Raw genomic sequence first — 20,635 nt, 5'->3', positions numbered from 1 at the left:
TACCGTGACATGTCACGCATAATCAAATCAAGCGTGAGCTAACACCAATTTGATGTTATTCCTGCCCAAAGCGTCACTCAACTAAATCTTCCAGGGAAGTTCTACCTCGAAGAGTTAGGATAGTTTCATCGAGCTTATCCAAAAACAAAAAAGAAAAAACCAAAAGAGAAGAAGATGAAATAAAGAAAAACCGAGAAAAACCCGCTGTGGAACTTTATTAGCAAAAATACCGAGTCATCTTTGACTTCGAGCGTGGCTCATGCAAACGCATTTTAATGGCTCAAGTTAGAGTTTGCTGATTTTGGGAGAACAGATGTTTGGCTTAAAAAATATCAAGAAATGTTTGGAAAGGAACGCCGCACCTCTGAGAAAAACAGTTTCGAAATTGCCTCACTTTTGGCCCAAGACATTTTTGCGATCGCAAGGAAATTGCAAAATTCCATAAAGAATAAGTTTTATGTTAAGTCGGGATATTTACCTTTAACAACGTTTTTTAGACGATAAACAATACAAGCAATCGATATGAGTCCACAGAAATGACGCGAAATATATTTTATTGAGCTTCAAATTCTGCATATATTTTGCGTGACATCAGGGTCAGTAAGGGTCAAAACCAGGGTGGGGTGGTCAAACTACGAAACGCAACAGCAAGAGAATTGCTAAATAGCATCATTCATTATCATTTCGGACAGACATTAAATGGTGAAAGTTTGAAGGAAATCGGCCGACCCCCGTCTTTCACCTCTGCCTGGTTTTCTCAGACAATGACTCTTAATTTCGGCTTCATTTTGAAGAAAATTAAGGTTGTTGTTGTTGTTGTTGATGATGATGAGAATTCGGTACAATCCCCGGAGGAGGCAAGGGGGGGGGGGGGGGGGAACATGATTGCCGTTTCAATCCAGCAATCAAATATACCTTGCAGACCTTGACTTGCCTCAATTTTTCCTTGTAATTTCAAAAATTATATTTGCACTGCACAAGGGCGAATCTTGACATTTTTTATTCCTGTGCTTTTCGCGCGCTTGTGTATCACATTTCACTTGTCACGCAATGAAAGTTATTCGCGTTGTTCAAAACTTTGAATCTCTAATATGCGGATTTTGAGACATTTTTCAGCCTTGCCTCGGGGATGTGATATCACCGGATATAAGGTGAGTAACGATTGCAGACAAGTAAGAGCATTTCTTTATATCTACTTTTCGGTCGTGTTATCAGGTTGTGATTGAATGAGTCAAGTAGTCAGTAACAATATTGCACTATTCTTCAGTATTTTCGACAAACACACAGAAAATCAAAGCCTGATTGGCGAGTGCATTTATACAGATGGGCATAGAGAAGACTTTTTGTTTCTACTTTCTGATCATAAATGTAAACAGAGGTAAAACAACGGACGCGTTTCATCCATGTAGCAAGTCGAGAAACGGCTGATGTTTACATTTACGGCGGTGCGCGATTTTTTCAGTGTTTTTTTGCGGTTGGCTTTATTCGTAATATTTTAGGCAAATTCTGTTTTAGGTCACGTAAAAAGAGAGCATTTACACTTTCTAGCTTAATAATAACGGTAGTTTGAAAGTGTAGCATGATATGAGAGACAGCGTATTATTTTCACTGATTTCAAGTTATTTCCCTGGGAACGGCTCCTTCATCTCGCTTGAATTGCTCAATATAAACTCGAAAATTTCACCTAAAAGGAATCATTTGATAACCTAATGCTAATATGGGGTGCACTCAAGTTCAAAGCTAGTTATTTACGTGTATAAAAGCATGAAATGAGCACAGAGACCTTGGCTTTTATCTAAAAGCTTCCGTGAAGTAACAGGAGGAACATGAAGTACTGAAATGGCGAATTGTGTCAAAGTGCATTCCACACATCTCGACCTAGCGCGCTCGCTTTTCACGGGCCAAACTAAATATTTTAACATGATAAATAAGAACAATTGCCCGTTCAAAATAGTTATTTCATTACCAGTATATTTGTATACCCTTGATGATATGGTCATCTGAAATATGGCAAAAATCACTCTATCTAAGGAATAGCAAACATTCTTTTCTTTACGTGGGCAACTTTAAATGAAAGAATGTTCAACTGGAGATAAAATATAGTTTGGAAGCAAGCACAAGTGATGTAAAAACGATTGTGTAAGTGTCAACTCGAGAAAAGGCTGCCTTGTCTTGAACGAGAGTTTTAAAAATGTACTAATTTGCATAATTTCAATCGGGCCATCGGCCACGTTTTGGCCGATTTCGAACATTCCCAATTTTTGCCAAAATAAAAATTCACTGGAACTTTTGAATATTAGTTTTGAAAATAGTTCACCAAAAGGGTCTTTTGGGGCAAATGAAAAAAAATTCGAATTTTCGCTTCTGTCGCCGGATTCTCGAAAGTTACTGACAGCCGCTCTTAAAAGATAACGTAGTTTTTTTTTCTCAATCTACAAGGCCCCACTAAATATCACTTTCGTGATGTGGGCTCCCTGTATAAAGATTATTATTATTATTATTATTATTATTATTATTATTATTATTATTATTATTATTATTATTATTATTATTATTATTATTATTATTATCGCGTACGATACAATGTATTACTATTTGAAAATCCAGGATTGAAAACTCACTTTGTCTTGCTAAATTCCGCGAACTTCAGTAAATTTTTTTTTAATCCCAAGATTTATTTCTTATTTTATGTTATTTATTGTTTATAATGTTAATTTTCAGTTTGTATGCTCTCAAGTGTACGTGCGTGCGCATGTGCGTGTATGGCAGCTACGCCCTTGTTTTCCCTAGTAGCGCAATGCATTACCAGCTGGAATGGTCTGGCTGAAATTATTTTAAATTATGATTATACTAATTATGATAATTTTAATGCTTAGAAATATTATCCACTGGTAATAAGGATCTGGGATAATACAGTGAATTGAAACTTGCTTTAGTCTGATTTGCGATGAATATCACTGTGTTACTTTTATAACTGTTTCTCTTCAGAATGCCAGAACTATAACAGTCTGAACAGTGCTGACAGAAAGATAATTTATACCACTTATCACGGTTATTGTGACAGCGGAATGACTCATGGATGGTATCGGTTTGAGGGAGCTGCAGGAAGGCGAATGGCTTCTTCATGCCCACCCACTTGGAGGTGTAGCACTCACGCAACAGGATGGTTAACAGGAGGGCACCCTAATGTTGCTGATGGTCAAGTTAGCAGAACGGTGTGTTTTCATTGGTCTAGTGGATGCTGCGACTGGTCAACTACCATCCAAGTGAGGAACTGCGGTTCTTTCTACGTGTATTACCTCACTGGCGCACCTAACTGCCGGCTCCGCTTCTGTGGTAGTGACTAGGGAAGAACTGAGACTGTTCTATTTTCAGCAAACCATACAGTTTACATATATGGGTTATTGTTTAAGTACAGAGTTTTTTTTTTTTATCCTGGGACTGATCAGTACAGTAACATTTTCCAATTTAATTATTTTGCTTTCGGAAAATTATTCGAGTCTGAAATACTTTAATGCTTAAATTCGAGTTTAGTTGTGTTCAAGAGTAAGAAAATGGGTTACTTTCACTATAATACTCCCACTTCCAAGATTAAGCCGAGAGCCAAGAAAATCTAATACTGGAATTTGCATTGAAAATAATTTGCTTGCGCTATAGGTATATTTGCACTTTTAACGCCAGTTTTTAAGCGAAAACTACTATAAGACCAGCTAAGGCAAACTACTGAATAGTTTTTTTGTTTTCGGTGCCTTGAGCTTGAGACTAACAAAGCGCTTATACTTTCAGCTGCAAAAAATATCATGGTATAACAATCGACCACAGCCCACGTGGAATAGTCCCAGTGTTGTCTCTCAGAGTTTGTAGTTTTAATATTTTGATGAACTAGGAAAATACCATTGCTTTTAGTAGTTTTTCAGATGAAATGTATCTCATCAGGCTCACATATTACTGATGCTAGTACGTGTTCCCGGACGTGGAGGCAATTAAATCATTTGGAAGAAAAGTACAACATCTTTCGGCCGTTACAACAGCCATCGCAAGTTATGAAATAAGTAAATAAAAAAATAATTTGAGATAAATATATAACATATATATTTTACCTATAACTTGTTTACTGCTATCAAGACCTTTAGCAAAATTCATCAATGTGAAACACCAAACCCGAAATTTAAATGTTGAGCCTGGACATGATTGATTCTTTTTATCTTGTTAAGGTAGAAACAAAAAATGTCAATAAAATAAAATAGTAAGGGATAACTATATATCTTTAACTTTTGGGACCATTCTTAAAGAACCAATGAGTAGATTGGAAACGTTACACAGTTAGGATTGTCGCAATGAAAAAAATAAAGCAACGTGTTGTTAAACGTAAAAGTGATTATTTAATTTTGCTGTTATAGTTATTAAGAGGGGGATGAATAGAGGTATGTAAATCCACCGATCCGCTAAAATTAATGTCTGAATCCGTCGATCCGCTCAAAAAATCAACTAAATCCGAATCCGCAAATTGTTTGCCGCGTTGGATGATACGCGAGATACAAAGCGACTTCAGTTTTTGGAGTTGCCTTGCGGGATATTGTGTTTTACCGTTGAGGATGACTATCAACGAAATATTTATGTAACCAACGTCTGTATCGAAACAAAACCTTGCAGATACGAGAAAAAACAAGTCAGATAAATCACGACTCAAAATAAAACAAAAAACTGGGCAACAGAAATCTACTTGCCAAACCTAAAACAAAAACAATGGGAAATGACAGAACCACTCAATTGATGTTTTCCAGTTCAAGCAAGTTGCCAGGATTGGAAGAATCACCACCTATGTATGCTTTCTTCGTGAACCGCAGAATTACAAACACTAGTGTTAGGGCAAAATATCCGGAAAATCATGTCAGACATGTCTGACTCATTCAGCAGCTGAACGTTGTTTCTCTTATTTATTGGTTCGGTTGGTTCTTTTTGTTTTGTTTTGTTTTCTTTTCTTTTCTTTTCTGCTCGCTTTCGGATGATTTCATCTTTAGTTATAAGGAATAAACAACCACGAAATTTAATATTTCAGGACATGGTGGAAAGAGCAACCATCCGCTAGCTATTTAACATTTGGGTGCATGACAAACATCTTATGTTGGTCTGAAATCGTAACGATTTGGTGGGTTGGGGGAGAGGGGGATTTGAGATAGTGCTGGTGTCATGTAAACGGTTCATACTTTCTCACCATGCCACACACATTGGTAATACGACAGATGTAAATGGAACGTCCTAACCGGGAAAACGGGACTACCTTAACTTTTTTCAAATGAAAATCAAATTTCGCTTCTCCTGGAAATTTTCCACTGGTAAGAGCCATATGTATATATATATATTTTTTTGTAAATAATAAACAACCGCAAACCTGCTTTCACCGGACTGAGACGTACCACCCTGAGGTCAAACCTGGGTGTCTCATTTAATCGTGGCCTTTGTGCTTTGTCAAGCAGCTCGTAACGATATTGGGAACAGTCATCAGCTATGGTGGATGTTGTCCCATATTACTGAATTAGGGACCGGTCATAAATTAGAGGGGGGGAGGGCTGGTGCAAACATGGGGAGGGCCATTTTTTTTTTTTCATACAAGTACAAAAGGGAGGGTCAAACAATTTGGTGCATGTCATTAAGGGGGGGGGGGGGGGGCATTATTTTTTTTTGCAAAGTTCCTGGGGTCAAGGAGTCAATTTAGATTTCCTCTGTAGTCACAGTCATTCTTCTGTAAATATAATATGGAACGCATCCTTTATTTGATGACTGTTGAATATAAACATGGGTTTTTAATAACACTTCTTGGTCCTATGTCTAGATCCTCTCCTGACTTGAATAAACAGTATATTGTCAAAATAGAATGTAAAATATATCTTTTTAGCGATTAATAACTGTTTTTTTGAAGTGATGTAAACTAATTAATTTATAGCTCGATAATCATGGCTCTTGATCTGATTCACTTTCACTTCCAGTACTTTCACTTCGATGGTCTTCTGTGACAGAAAGTTGCCCATTTTCTTCCAAAAGACCTGGAATGTACTCTTCAATGGTAGAAAGTGCTTTCTCAGAAAAAAAAAAAAAAAAAAAAAAAAAAAAAGCAGAAAAAAAATCTGACCAGGCAGGGAAGCAACATGAAGATTTTGATTGGGTTGCCAGGCTTGAAGATGGTTCTTGAACCAAACAGACAATAGCTGTTTTGATCAAACACCTGAGACACCACAACAAAGACTGCCAGGGAAGGAAGGAAGCAAAACTCAATTAAGTCCAAAGACACATAACCAACCATTTGGCTGTAACACAAAACCCAAGGGAGCAAGACAGTGACACAGATGAGAGTGAAGAGGATGAGGTGGTCACATGTGATGAAAATGACGATGATGAGGACATTCTTGTTGAAATCGGTTCTGAGCATGAAGAAGAAGAAGAATATAAAGAACACCAAGAGGGTGATAAAATCTTGTACCTAGACTATCATGGAATCACAATGAACGTAACCACAAGATCAGGAAGAAATGGAACTCGTTTTTTCTCTGTTAGTTTAAGGTCAGCGTCATGCAATTCGGGCCATGCTGCAATACAGGTAGCCTTAGTGTTGGAGGAGGGGTTGGGGATCATGATAAATTATGCAAACTATTTTAGAGGGTCAACATTTTTTCTACCCCTGGAATGTGGAGGGTCTCTCCAAAACTGGTACGCCAAAATAAAAATGCACCAGCCCTCCCCACCCCCCCCCCCCCCCCCGCCCCCCTTATTTATGACCGGCCCTTTACTACCATTTGATAGATAAAGGATTTGCAAAAATGCCGGGACATTCCGAGAAACGCAATCCACGGCCTGAATGAAATTGGGGAAAATGACAACTATGTAACCGATAAAGCTAAATATGCTCTTATAATCACTTCTGTCCAGGGTACAAAAGTTAGCTGCAATCACGACAAGTTACCCGTGAGGGGTGGTGACAGTTGACGTTCCAGTGTTTCGGAGATCTTGACCCTGAAGATTTGTTAGTCTTTTTCAGCAAGGTTAGATGGACTTAGACGTGACCATAATAATAACCATTGAGACCATTGAAACATTGTGCTTGAATGCGATTAAGTTGTTAAAGATGCTGGGAAGGTTATATTAAGAAGCGTACTAAAATGTTGCTGACCAAGCTGCCAAACTGCCGAGACTCAGACGCACAGCTTCCAACAAAAGGTCACAAGGAAGACATTTACTTTAAAACAATAGGTCCTACCCTTGGTCCAACTGATTTGCCTTGCGTGATATATCTCTTGTATATATAGTTTTGGGAAACGTGGTGCCTGTATATCAACGTGCTCATCATATTCACAATATTTCTGGCTGACATGAGCCGGTTGCCAATTTATTCTAATATAATTCTAATTTAATCTGGCACGTACATAAGGAGAGTTAACTGGCATAAGCTATTTTTCCAGGTAATGAATTAATTAGTACCCAATGCAGTCTATTCTCAGCAGCAGGCGGAGGCCTTTAGAATTTTGGCCGACTGAGACATAGTACTTATACACGGGGGCCGATAATTTGCGCTTTAAAGAGGAGGAATATCTGAAACAATTCCACGTGGCAGTGTGTGGAGGTCCTGGGAAGAAGCACCTCGTCAATTAGCCGCGTGTCACACGTTGCAGTGAGACAAGGAAAGAAATGTCTTTCACTAGAGCGGTAGATTGACAACTTGAAAAGTTCGTGACCACTTTGAGGGCAATCTGTTAAACAAGTCTGGAGACGTGAATACGCTGATGCTTATGCTCTAGTCAGACGAAATTTAATTTCTAATCTATTATTCTACATTTCGAAACCAGATGGGTTGATTTCCGCATTTGGTGGTTGTGCATATAAGGTTAGTGTTGAATAAAAGTTATTAAGGTGATGATGAATGCAGATGTTCGTGACAGTTTTTTTTCTAATTTTGTCATTTAGCCTGGCCTAAATCTTGCTGATCATATTGAACATAGAGTTGAAAAAATTTTTTTCTGTCTTTCAGGAAGGGATCTTGATGGAACTTAACAGGAATAATCCTAGCGATTATATTTTTTTTTCTTTCTGTCCATGGTTCTCTTCATGGTTTAACTCCCCTTGACAGCAAACTCGCTTTGCAAATAAAACATCCTTACTGGGTTTGTAAAGAAATTCTATTGCTCCTTCTCAAATACTACGATTTATCTAAGGTGTTGATATCACAGACATGATTTCTGCATGGGATGTCATATACCAAAAATAATTCCATCAGCTTTTACAGTACCTAAATTTGCTTTACAATTAAATGAAGAAAACTAAACTGCTATTAGGATCACATGCCTTTTTTAAAAATGGTTTTGTTTCATAACTGCCCAATTTTGGCAATCAGGTCGCCATTTTCCTCCCTCCCCCCGCCCCCACCCCCAACATCCCCCTTCCCCCAGAAAAAAATAATAATAACAGTAATCGTACTGTTTCACAGTGTAGTCTAATGGAGGAGAATAAGGTGAATTTCTTCTCGACTAAAAGAGTGGGCGAGTTTCCACACATATGAGCAAGAAAGTGCGTATTATTGATCTTACTATAAAGTTGGGTATCATCAATGTTACTGCCAAGTTGACCTGTTATTACATTAACTGGGCTATTCCCAAAAACTCTCCTTTCCTAAGACCTAGGAATTTTTGTTTCTTCGTTGATCTACCCATTTTCGGGCTTGGTGTTCTCTTTTTCGGCATCAGGCGTTATCAACCAATAAACTTTATTTTTATTTATTTCAACAGGGTAAATCGTTGCCTGAGAATTTCGGATATAGCTGTTCAAAACCTCAAGTTTTTTTCGGCAAAATGACAGCTCAAAATTTTGTAACACGAGAAAACTAATTCGAAGGGACAGATGTATCGTTAAAAAAGCGAAAAAAAAAAAAGATTAAAAAGCCAACAGCAGCTCGCAAATTTGGGAAATAATATTCCATTCCCTAAAACTTTCCGTGAAGTAAATTTTCACCTAAAGTATTCGAACAGATCAAAGCTCCATTAGCTTACACAAATATGTCTTCAAAAGGGAACAAAACGATCCGACAAACAGATGAGACAAAATTTTTAATATTTTGCATAAATGTTCTCATTAGATGATATATACCACCCAACTGAAAGGGTGTATTTGCAAAAACATATATGTGCACCATTCAAACAGCTTCTGCTTTCAGCGATGCTATACACGAGAAGATAAAAATCGTAATGTTGAGCAACACACTAAGCTATTTAAAGAATATAGTTACTTTATTAGCAAACTCATACACACTCCCTAGCGGTTTTCTGAATCCTTCTGCGCTAACAGGTGAAAAAAAATCTCTTTTGGCGATTGTAAAGGATTCGTTCATATTATACATATTACGGTACGCCTACGCCTGTAGGACTATTTCTTCCTGCCTGTCAGGTAGATTGTCTATCTTCAACATGTTACTCATCTGTAACTGAACGGGTCAGCTTATAATTTACACGGGCAATTCGCATGATTTTCATCAGCTTTCTTGTATGTCTATTTACATCTATCTCTGGACAAATTATCCTTCTAAGAGCAAGGACTCTGCAACTACAAAGTGCCATATCTCGTACCCAGTGTTCTCAGGCTCTTTGGCCAGCGGTTGGTAGCCAGGAAAGACTGGAGAATTCGGGATTTTTTTTTTTTTGACTGGCTGCATCGTAACGGCTTACATTCTTTTTACCGCAGAAATCCTGCGTTAATAAAATTAAAGTTCCCCAGTCTTGCTCCTGGTGACCAAGTGCTGACCAAAAAGCCTGATGACTGTGGGTACGAAATTACCAAATGCGGTGTTAACACATAGAGGGATCATTTTTCGGACAGATTATTACTCCAGAGAAGTTATCATGTGAAAGTGGCCATTGCAGAGAGCAAAGGTAGGGAAAAGCATGAAGATAGTCTACAAGTGGGCGAGTCTCGCCTCGTTTATAATCCTTCTTTCAATTTGGCGATGTCCGACCATGCTCTCTAGAAGTTTAATGCCTGGAATAGAGCGGTTTTCAATTGAGTGTCGAAAATGATTTCGCGTTTCCTTTGGTTTTGCTCAGTATCACGCTCTGTGATTTGTAAGAAAAACTCGCGTCACTTTTTCAACCAATGAGAAGCAAAACCAAAACCAATCGTGCCCTATTCGCACGCGTTTTCCCGCGCTTGGCGTCGGTTACAAGCATTTGCTTCGAATTCCATTGCACTGTTCACGTGTTTTGTGATTGACCATGGTAATTGCTTTGTTTTTCGTTTTACGACACTCAATTAAAAAAACGCTGTAACTTAACCCTTTAAGCCCTAAAAGTGATCAGCATCAAATTTATCCTTGTAATATTAATGCTTATTCAACCCCTGAGGTCATGAGAATTAAGGATATCATCACCCAAGGTGAATTTTCTTGATATTTTAATAACTTTTCCCCAGTACTTTTATAAGAAAAGTATGAAAACAAGATAGAATAATTTGTTCTTTGATAGAAGGGGTTAAATTGTTAATGGAGTCTTCATTACTACTACTTAGTTTACACACAAGTCCAATTAGACGACGAACTCGTCTTAAATGTATTCGGTCTTTTAGCATTGTGTTCCACGAACCATGTGCCTTGAAGCCGAACCAGCCATTTTTACGAAAACACCATTTTACAACATGTTACAACAAGTTCAAAAATTCATGTTATTAAATTTCAATTTGGTAATCCAAATCTTTAAAATTTTAACATCATAACAAGGATGTACGAAGACGCAAAGCTTATTAAAGAGGGAAATTCTAAAAGCACCTCTCAGTTGATTTTGCCACTCAATGAATTTAGGACAAAAATGGGACAATAAATCTGTGAATTGGTGGAGTTCCGTCTTGAGACGAGTTTTTTTGTTATCTCTAATATAAATTTAATATACTTATTTGCAAACTAAACTGTTACAACTATTAATTCATAATGCACTCTATTAAGGACAAACTTTAGCTGCTCTTTATGCCTTGCCAGAGCCAGGACCTATTTTACCTTCTCTGTGCATGCGTTTGAACTGTTTTATAATTTTTGTGGGAAGCTGAGTTCGTCTATCTTCTTTTCACTAATTTTTTTACGAGCCCAGAAAACTTATTACTTCTGGAATGGAAAGCAAACTTTAACTCAACTTAACTTAACTTTATTATTTATATAGCGCAAAATATATGGGTATATGATCTACATTTCAACGCCTATAATTCTACAATGTTACATCTTTTAAATAGTTAATAAATGGATACTAAATAAAGAATGTCACATATATATATATATATGCATGCAAAAGATATGTGTTAAAATACTACAGGCCGTAAGCTAAAGGCTTATTTAAAATAATGAGTTTTTAACCGTGCCATAACAATTTTGAGATTTCTGGAAGCTCTTAACTCGTCTGTAAGGGCGTTCCATAGGGTCGGCGCAGCTGCAAAGAACGCTCTGTCTCCTGATGTTTTCTTGTACTTGTTTGACAGATCAAGCAGTGAGTGTTTTGTATTAGATCGCAGGTTATAATTTGACTGTGGCTCAAGTCTAATCAATTGATGAATAAATGTGGGAGCACTACCATGTAAAGCTTTGAATGTGTATACAACCAATTTTAAACATTATACGGTATTTAACTGGTAGCCAATGCAAGTCTTTCATAACAGGAGAAATGTGATCAAAACGCGTGCTATTGGAAATGAGCCTTGCCGCAGCGTTTTGGACCCGTTGCAACTTGATAATATTGCTGGCTGGTAAGCCGTACAGTAGACTGTTACAGTAGTCTAAGTGTCCAATTACTAGTGCTGAAATAAGTGTTTGTGCACTCTTGTACGAAAGGTACTTTCTAATGCATCTAATTTTGTATAGTGAACAATAGGGTAGACTACATGTTTAGGTATTGTGAACGTTAAAATTCAGCTGCGAGTCAAACCAAACCCCGAGATTTCGCGCCTTGTTTACAGTAGCGACAGTAGTATCACCAATAGTGAGAGTACCTAGGTTGACTTTGCTAAGTTGTTTGCGGGTTCCGAATAATATCACCACAGTTTTGTTCTCATTAAGTTTCAGTTTGTCATCTTGGATCCACACCCTTATGGCGCGAACACATGCATTGCTCCATGGCATGTACTACCTGTGCTTCATCAAGGGAGTTGTCTGGGCTGAAGGAAAGATAAATCTGGGTATCATCAGTGAATGCGTGTGCGTTGGGCAGGTACAGCTTGATGACCTCGGACAGCTTACTGGTATAGGCACTGAAGAGAAGGACCCCGAGACACGAACCCTGGAGAACACCTACGTTCAGATAGATACGATGAGAGCCATGCGAGAGCAGCGTCCGTGATGCCAAATGAGATCTCGAGTCGGCGTAACAGTATAGCATGGCCGACAGCGTCATATGCCGCACTCAGATCAAGCAATATAAGAATTGGCACGTGTTGCTTATTTATATTGGACAAAACATCATTTACAACTCTCAGTAGTGCTGTTTCTGTGCTGTGCCCTTTCCTTTGTAGCACAGGAAACAGTTCGTTGTCAGTCATGTGACTATACACTTTGTTGAAGAGAGCCCTCTCGGTAATTTTTGAGACAAATTGAAGGCTGCTATTAGGTCGTAAGTTTTTATGAATCATGTCCTTAGCACCTTTTTTTTAGGAGCGGGTTGACAATTGCTTGTTTTCATTCAATGGGAAAGTGCGCAGTATTTAGTGAGGTATTGACTAACTTTGCGATGACAGGCAGTGGAACATCAATCGAGTCACACACCAAGGTGGTGGGCAGAGGATCAAGCAAGTATGACTTTTTAGCCGATTTCTTAATATGATCATAGATAGATTACAGAAGGATCGCAATGTTACATTCGCGTCTACCACAGGTTTGTCAGGAGGTACGAGATCGCGATCAGACTGACTGACAGGTGTAGCATCAATTTCATTGCGAACTTTCTCCTACTTTCTAACAAAATGCCTACCGATGTCGTTCGCCATTACGGTCTTATCAAGGTGCTCGGCAAACAAGGTTCATCCTTCATACCCAGAAGCTTTTTTGCAGCATTGAACAGCTTCCTTTGCTCAGCACCGTTTTCAACCATAAACTCAGAATAAAAGTCCCGTCTAGCCTTATTAATCAAGTAGGTTACATGGTTTCTCGTTGACTTGAAATCAAGTCAAACTTTTCGTTTCGTGTACGTTGTAAACCTCATAGAAAATTTTCTTACTTACCTGTACCACAGAAAGCCACTTCAATCATTGAGTCAATAAAACTGACACTGTATACACTACTATTTTTGTCACTGTTCGTGTAGAATATTTTTTCTATTCTAATGTGTACTCTAGTTACTGCATATGACATTACAATATGCTGTTCTTGAAAAAAGTTTCTATTCAGCACACAGCAGACTCCCATTTTCCTAGAATAAATACGCCAAATGAAATAGATAGTATTTTGATTCTTAATGTCTTCGAAGGTTCACATTTATTTGGTTGAAGTTACACTTGAGTTCTGTTTCCCCTTATATTTTTTCTTTCTTTCTTCTTTCTTCCGCATAATTTGTTTCTTGTTCTGTATTTGTTTTTTTTTTTTGACATTGCAAGACTAAAATATCAAATAAAATTTAAAATCAATTCATCAGTCTGAATAGATTAAACCTTTTCTCGCTAACGTGTTGTGCAGTGACAGATCTTTGCACAATTTAATAACGTAAATGTTATTATTACATCGAGTAATTGGCGATGGGCATTATTACTTCAGCTTGTGTTCTTTGGTGAAAATAAAGCGCCTGAACGAACGCTTTTAAGATTGAAATTGTATTTTCGAACTGATGCCTAGCAACGAGCACATAATGTATAGAACAATATAACTCTTCGTCAGTTACCGCTTTTCAATTCAACGAGAGATTACAGCGTCACAACTCTCTCGGAAAGTAAAACGAATATTGAAGAAACTTGAATTCTTCATTTAGAAGTAAGTCCCAGTTAAATTTCTTGATTTTGTAAAGTATTGTTTACAAGCCTAATGATTTTTTTTTGGCGATTATGTCTTTCAAGGTATTCATTATTTCCCCAGCGGCCTTAGAGTTTATTGTACCTTTCAAACAACCAGTCACAAATTTATAAACCTAAATAAAGGAATTTTAGTACTTTAGCGATAGCAGCTAACAATTGGAGACAATTTAGAAGTAAAGGACTCAAACAAAATAGGACATCCAATTGCAACCAGCCAACTTATAGAACTCCAAGGTTCAACTTTTGGCGCGATTTAATATGACGGTAGAGCGTGGATATTCTGAATGAAAATGCATCGGCAAACTAGTAAAAAATTAACTAAAAATTGTTTCACTTGCGAAACACAAAGCTCACATTCTCTGTTTCGTAATACACACCAGAGTAACAAACCGTCGGCTACATGCTTTACAATTAATTTTTGAGGGAAGCTGAATTCGTTTATACTATTTTAAATCGTGCATAGCTACTGGGCAAAATTATTCGATGTGGAAGACGTAAGCTTTCCTTTTCTTTGGAAATGGTACAAAAGAATTTGTTGGTAAATTAAAAGGCATAAAACTGGGCTTGTAAAGCTTTAATATTTCCCTTTCTTTGGTGCGACACTGCTTTGCCTTTTTGAAATGCGCATCCGCAGTGAGTTATTTCGAGATAAGTTCTCAGAAGGTGTTCATTTCCCGTTAGAATTAAGGCTAGCTGTCAAAAAACCTCACAAATTTCTGGAGGGGAATAAATTCATTCAATTATTTTAGCGACCACAGCTAAAGAATTGGAGATGAGGTGGCAAAGAAATGTTAGTAGAAAGCGGGAAAATAAGAAGTAAATTTAGATTGCTAAGAACGTGTAAATTTGTGGCGTGACCGATCATAATACGGCAGAGCAGAGATTGGCGGTGAAAATGAACCATCATGATGAACAATTTCGCGAAATAAACGTCCCGCGCGCAGAATATAATTTCCTTCTCTGCGTTTCAACTGTTATATAATTTTTACGGCAAGCTGAGCTCGCATATCCTCTTTTAACTGATTCTCTTACAAACCAAGTAAATTTATTTCCTCTAGAACGGAAAGGAAATTGAACATGTTAAACCTCATGTTGAACGAGAACGTGAACATGCATGTGAACATATTAAACGGAACCTCATGTTAACGTTTAACATGCTCAGCATGTTAAACGTGAACATGGTAAACCTCATAGAATCAATTCTTATTACCTGTAACACTAAAAACCACTAATCAATAAAAGAATAAGACTGACACTGAATACACTACAAATATTTTTCCCTATTTGTGAGTCACTATTTTATTTTCTAATGTGTATGCCAGTTACTGCATATTGCATTACAATATACTGTTCTTGAAAAAAGTTTTTATGCAGCAAATAGCAGACTCATATTTTCCTGGGATAAATAAGTGAATTGAAATAGATAGCATTTTGATTGTTAGTGGCTTCCACGGTTCCCACAGATTTGGTAGAAATAGGATTGGAGTACTGTTTTCCCTGATATTTGCTTCTTTCGTTCTTCTGTCTATTTGTGTGATTTGTTTCTTGTTTTGGTTTTGCTTTTTTGGCATTGCAAGACTTAAATATAAAGTAACATCTTAAATCAAACTTTCAGTCTGAATAGATTTCAGACTTTTCTTAATTGCCAACCTGTTGTGGAGGCGTTTGATGAGTGACAGATCTTTGCACGATTTAATTACATTGCGTAATTGGCCGGGAATTATTACTTGAGTTTGTGTTCTTTTGTAAAAATGAGGCGCCTGAAGGAACGCTGTTTAGATTGAAAATGTGTTTTCGAATTGATGCGTATCAACGGGTACATAATGAATAGAAGAATATAAGCTTTCGTCAGTTACCGCTTTTTAGTTCAACAAGAGACTAACGCGTCACAACTGTCTCGGAAATTGAAGAAACTCGAATTCTCCATCCAGAGGTAAGTCCCAGTTAAATTTCTTAATTTTTCAGAGTATTGTTTACAAGCCTAATGATTTATTTGGCGATAATGTCTTAGAAGGTATTCATTAATTCCCCACCAGACTTTGCCGTATACCTTTCCAAAAACGAGACTCAAATTTTAAACCTGAATAAAGGAATTTTAGTATTTTAGCAATAACAGCTAACAGAAGTAAAGGACTCAAACAAAATCAGATATCAAACAAACAACCAACGAATTAATAGAACTCTAAACTTCAACTTTGGGCGCGATTTATTATGATGGTAGAGCGTGGAGATTTTGAATAAAAATGCATCGGCAAATTAATGTCAAATTAACTAAGAAATTGTTTTACTTGCGAAAAACAAACCTTCCATTCTCTGTTTGGTGAAACACACCACAGTAACAATTCTCCGACTGCATTCTTTACAATTAATATTTTGAGGGAAGCTGAATTCGTTTATTCTACTTTCAATCGTGCGTAGCTACTGAGAAAAAATATTCGATATGGAAGACGAAAGCTTTCCCTGTCTTTGGAAACGGTATAAAAGAAGTTGTTGGTAAATTAAAAGGCAAAAAACTTTCCTTGTAAAGCTTTAATATTTCCCTTTCTTTGTGTAATCACTGCTATTTATATAAGTTTGGTAATTGCGTATGCTTGTAACAATAGAGCACAGGAGAAAACGTATTTAAATTGAATTTACGTTACAAAAGCTTTGACTATTACTTTTAATAAATCAATAGCACTTTAAATTCACTCGTCTTGAGACAGATCAAGATCAGCCTAAAGAAATCACAGCTCTCATAAAAGCTGAAGAGAATATCAAAAAAATTCAAATATTCATGCAGAGGAAAGTCCCAGCTCGTGGATTATCTAAATAGTGAGACACTGATTTGTCTCTTTAAAATGCGCAGGGAGTTATTTGGCGATACGTTCTCAGAAGGTGTTCATTTCCCGTACGAATTTAACCTATATGTCCAACAAGTTCACAAATTTCTAGATGTGAATAAATACATTCAATTTTTTTAGTGAGAACAGCTAACAAATTGAAAAAGAAGTCGCAAAGAAATTTCAGTAGAATGCAGAAAAATAAGAAGTAACCTAAGATTGCTGAAGAGGTATACTTCTGGAACGGAAAGCCAATTTTTTCGTCTCCAAAACCTTGTAATCCTCATAAAAAAAATTGTCTATCTGTGTGATATGTTGCTTTGATTGGTTTTGCTTTTTTGGCATTGCAAGACTTAAATATAAAATAACATCTTAAATCAAATCATTAGTCTGAGTAGATTTCAGACTTTCCTTAATAGCCAACGTGTCGTGGAGGCGTTTGATGAGTGACAGATCTTTGCACGATTTAATTACATTGCGTAATTGGCAATAATATTTTTATTACTTTAGATTGTGTTCTTTTGTAAAAATGAAGCGCCTGAAGGAACGCAGTTCAGATTTAAATTGTATTTTCGAATTGATGCGTGTCAACGGGTACATAATGAATAGAGGAATATAAGCTTTCGTCAGTTACCGCTTTTCAGTTCAACGAGAGACTACAGTGTCGCAACTGTCTCGGAAATTGAAGAAACTCGAATTCTCCATCCAGAAGTAAGTCCCAGTTAAATTTCTTTATTTTTCAGATTGTTGTTTTACAAGCCTAATGATTTATTTGTTGATGATATCTTAGAAGATATTCATTAATTTCCCGCCAGAGTTTGCCGTATACCTTTCCAAAAACGAGACTCAAATTTTAAACCTAAATAAAGGAATTTTAGTATTTTAGCAATAACAGCTAACAGAAGTAAAGGACTCAAACAAAATAGATATCGAAAAAGCAACCAACGAATTAATAGAACTCTAAACCTCAACTTTGGGCGCGATAATTTTATGATGTTAGCGCGTTAAGATTCTGAATAAAATGCATCGGCAAACTAATGAAAAATTAACTAAGAAATTGTTTAACTTGCGAAAAACAAAGCTTTCATTCTCTGTCTCGTAATACACACCAGACTAACAAATCCCGACTGCATTCTTTGCAATTAATTTTTTGAGGGAAGCTGAATTCGTTTATTCTATTCTAAATCGTACGTAGTTACTAAGCAATAATTATTCGATATGGAAGACGAAAGCTTTCCTTGTCTTTGGAAACGGTATAAAAGAAGGTGTTGGTAAATTAAAAGGCAAAAAATTTTCATTGTAAAGCTTTAATATTTCCCTTTCTTTGTATAATCAATGCTATTTAAAAAGGTTTGGTAATTGCGTCTGTTTGTAACAATAGAGCACAGGGGAAAACGTATTTAGATTGAATTTATGTTACAAAAGCTTTGACTATTACTTTTAACAAATCAATAGAACTTTAAATTCACCCGTCTTGAGACAGTTCAAGATCAGCCTAAGGAAATCACAGCTCTCATAAATGCTGAAAAGATAATATCAAAAAAATTCAAATCTTCATGCAGAGGAAAGTCCCAGCTCGTGGATTATCTAAATAGTGAGACACTGCTTTGTCTTTTTAAAATGCGCAGGGAGTTATTTGGCGATACGTTCTCAGAAGGTGTTCATTTCCCGTACGAATTTAACCTATATGTCCAACAAGTTCACAAATTTCTAGATGTGAATAAATACATTCAATTATTTTAGCGAGAACAGCTAACAAATTGAAGAAGAAGTCGCAAAGAAATTTTAGTAGAATGCGGAAAAAAAGGAAGTGAGCTAAGATTGCTGAAAAAGTATACTTCTGGAAAGGAAAGCAAATTTTTTCGTCTCCAAAACCTTGTAATCCTCATAAAAAAATTTGTCTATCTGTGAGATATGTTGCTTAGTTTGGTTTTGCTTTTTTGGCATTGCAAGACTTAAATATAAAATAACATCTTAAATCAAATCATCAGTCTGAATAGATTTCAGACTTTTCTTAATTGCCAACGTGTCGTGGAGGCGTTTGATGAGTGACACATCTTTGCACGATTTAATTACATTGCGTAATTGGCAATGGTATTATTACTTTAGATTGTGTTCTTTTGTAAAAATGAGGCGCCTGAAGGAACGCTGTTTAGATTGAAAATGTATTTTCGAATTGATGCGTGTCAACGGGTACATAATGAATAGAAGAATATAAGCTTTCGTCAGTTACCGCCTTTCAGTTCAACGAGAGACTACAGTGTTGCAACTGTCTCGGAAATTGAAGAAACTCGAATTCTCCATCCAGAAGTAAGTCCCAGTTAAATTTCTTTATTTTTCAGAGTGTTGTTTACAAGCCTAATGATTTATTTGTCGATGATATCTTAGAAGGTATTCATTAATTTCCCGCCAGAGTTTGCCGTATACCTTTCCAAAAACGAGACTCAAATTTTAAACCTGAATAAAGGAATTTTAGTATTTTAGCAATAACAGCTAACAGAAGTAAAGGACTCAAACAAAATAGATATCGAAAAAGCAACCAAAGAATTAATAGAACTCTAAACCTCAACTTTGGGCGCGACTTTTTATGATGTTAGCGCGTTAAGATTCTGAATAAAATGCATCGGCAAACTAATGAAAAATTAACTAAGAAATTGTTTTACTTGCGAAAAACAAAGCTTTCATTCTCTGTCTCGTAATACACACCAGAGTAACAAATCCCGACTGCATTCTTTACAATTAATATTTTGAGGGAAGCTGAATTCGTTTATTCTATTCTAAATCGTGCGTAGCTACTAAGCAATGATTATTCGATATCGAAGACGAAAGCTTTCCTTGTCTTTGGAAACGGTATAAAAAAGAATTTGTTGGTAAATTAAAAGGCAAAAAACTTTCCTTGTAAAGCTTTAATATTTCCCTCTCTTTGTGTAATCAATGCTATTTAAAAAGGTTTGGTAATTGCATTTGTTTGTAACATTAGAGCACAGGGGAAAACGTATTTAGGTTGAATTTATGTTACAAAAGCTTTGACTATTACTTTTAACAAATCAATAGAACTTTAAATTCACCCGTCTTGAGACAGTTCAAGATCAGCCTAAAGAAATCACAGCTCTCATAAATGCTGAAGAGAATATCAAAAAAATTCAAATCTTCATGCAGAGGAAAGTCCCAGCTCGTGGATTATCTAAATAGTGAGACACTGCTTTGTCTCTTTAAAATGCGCAGGGAGTTATTCGGCGATACGTTTTCAGAAGGTGTTCATTTCCGGTACGAATTTAACCTATATGTCCAACAAGTTCACAAATTTCTAGATGTGAATAAATACATTCAATTATTTTAGCGAGAACAGCTAACAAATTGAAGAAGAAGTCGTAAAGAAATTTCAGTAAAATGCGGAAAAATAAGAAGTGAGCTAACATTGTTGAAAAAGTATACTTCTGGAACGGAAGGCAAATTTTTTCGTCTCCAAAACCTTGTAATCCTCATAAAAAAAAAATTGTCTATCTGTGAGATATGTTGCTTCGTTTGGTTTTGCTTTTTTGGCATTGCAAGACTTAAATATAAAATAACGTCTTAAATCAAATCATCAGTCTGAGTAGATTTCAGACTTTCCTTAATTGCCAACGTGTCGTGGAAGCGTTTGATGAGTGACACATCTTTGCACGATTTAATTACATTGCGTAATTGGCAATGGTATTATTACTTTAGATTGTGTTCTTTTGTAAAAATGAAGCGCCTGAAGGAACGCTGTTCAGATTGAAAATGTATTTTCGAATTGATGCGTGTCAACGGGTACATAATGA

At 36.5% G+C, this 20,635-nt stretch overlaps 1 protein-coding gene, 2 long non-coding RNA genes and 1 pseudogene across 4 annotated transcripts in view; 2 read left to right on the top strand and 2 right to left on the bottom strand.

Moving 5' to 3' along the window:
• The window catches only part of LOC146466097 (uncharacterized), a 166,967-nt gene extending 162,593 nt beyond the window's left edge, over nucleotides 1-4,374 (top strand). The window contains exon 8 of the transcript XR_014868142.1: nucleotides 3,421-4,374. The gene's annotated coding sequence lies outside the window, so the exon portion shown is untranslated. The remainder of the gene's footprint in view (nucleotides 1-3,420) is intronic.
• The window catches only part of LOC146466087 (uncharacterized), a 277,353-nt gene that overhangs the window by 119,136 nt on the left and 137,582 nt on the right, over nucleotides 1-20,635 (bottom strand). The gene's annotated exons all lie outside the window — the stretch shown is intronic.
• Nucleotides 1-20,635, top strand: part of LOC146466095 (uncharacterized) — a 150,696-nt pseudogene that overhangs the window by 98,654 nt on the left and 31,407 nt on the right. The gene's annotated exons all lie outside the window — the stretch shown is intronic.
• LOC146466091 (uncharacterized) overlaps nucleotides 9,743-20,635 on the bottom strand; it is a 65,343-nt gene continuing 54,450 nt past the window's right edge. Inside the window, exon 2 of the long non-coding RNA XR_014868152.1 lies at nucleotides 9,743-10,798. This is a non-coding gene — a long non-coding RNA (uncharacterized LOC146466091). The remainder of the gene's footprint in view (nucleotides 10,799-20,635) is intronic.

Source organism: Pavona decussata, unplaced genomic scaffold (genome assembly GCF_977016875.1).
Source record: "Pavona decussata unplaced genomic scaffold, jaPavDecu1.1 SCAFFOLD_154, whole genome shotgun sequence".
Taxonomy (NCBI): domain Eukaryota; kingdom Metazoa; phylum Cnidaria; class Anthozoa; order Scleractinia; family Agariciidae; genus Pavona; species Pavona decussata.
Note: the sequence above shows the minus strand (reverse complement) of the source record. Positions and strands in the feature narration are given on the sequence as shown.